The following is a 1,294-nucleotide window of genomic DNA, read 5'->3' as shown; positions in this document are numbered from 1 at the left end:
TTTACAAAAACAAAAACGAAAAAGCAAAAACAAAACAAAAAAACAAACAAACAAACAAACAAAAAAAACCTTGACTCTGGATCTGGCATTTAAGTTCAACTTCTATTGATCCACCTTCTCCCTTGTGGTCCAGCAATTTTACGATCAGATTGTTCCTTTCCCGAGAATACCTAAACAAGGTGTAACTAATTTAGAAGGTCAGAAGAAAGAGCAGATGGAATAAAAAGACTATAAATGTGTTGTGCAGACATGTCTGATTTAGAAAGAGAAAGATGAGGGGAGGACAACTTTTAGAAGGATTTCAGGGGCGCCTGGGTGGCTTAGTCTGTTAAGCGTCTGACTTTCGCTTAGGTCATGATCTCGCGGTTCGTGGGTTCGAGCCCCGCGTCGGGCTCTGTGCTGACTGCCAGCTCAGAGCCTGGAGCCTGTTTCGGAGTCTGTGACTCCCTCTCTCTCTGACCCTCCCCTGCTCACTCTGTCTCTCTCTCTCTCTCTCTCTCCTAGAAATAAATAAAACATTAAAAAAAAAACAAGGATTTCAGCCACCTGATAACGGTTTAGAATTTTATTTCTGAGCCTCTGTATACTGTCTAAAGAAGCTATTTAATATTTCATTTGTTGTCCCATTTCTCCTTGTAAGTTCCTCTAAAATATATTAGTTTTCAGTTCTTGACATGTAAAAACTTTCCCATAATGACCATTGCTATTTGAAGTAAAGATTTTGCCTTTTATAAAAAACAGGTGCAACTTTATGAAGGAAGCAGAAGCAATTCCGGAAGGAGACTGCAGATTTGACATTTCTTAACCAAAATAAGCCCTGATAGTTCGTAGCCATGATTCACAGTGCTTTGGGTTTCCGTGCCAGAGAGTAGGAAGTGGCCGTGTGAATAACAACCTGAAAATTATTGATCCCCAAATATGGAAAAAATACAGTCCCAGAAGGTGGACTCTTGAAGGTTTTATAAGAGACCCAAGGCAAAGTCTGACAACTTCTTTCTTTATCATAAAAGTCGCCTGTTGAACAGAATTCTGACCATTAGTTTTCAGAATCTGCTTTCATTTCCCACCTTTCTACCTTATTATATACTAAAAAAGTCACTAATTATAAAAAGTAAATGTCTGTATTTAAAAAACTGAATACAGAGGCACCTGGGTGGCTCAGTCTGTTTACCATTATACTCCTAAGCCTGCTTGGAATTCTCTCTTCCTCTCTCTCTGTCCTTTCCCTCTCTCAAAAATAAACAAACATTAAAAATAATAAAATAAAATAAAATAAAATAAAGTAAAATAAAAT

Source organism: Crocuta crocuta, unplaced genomic scaffold (genome assembly GCF_008692635.1).
Source record: "Crocuta crocuta isolate KB4526 unplaced genomic scaffold, BGI_CrCroc_1.0 scaffold776, whole genome shotgun sequence".
Classification (NCBI taxonomy): domain Eukaryota; kingdom Metazoa; phylum Chordata; class Mammalia; order Carnivora; family Hyaenidae; genus Crocuta; species Crocuta crocuta.
Note: the sequence above shows the minus strand (reverse complement) of the source record.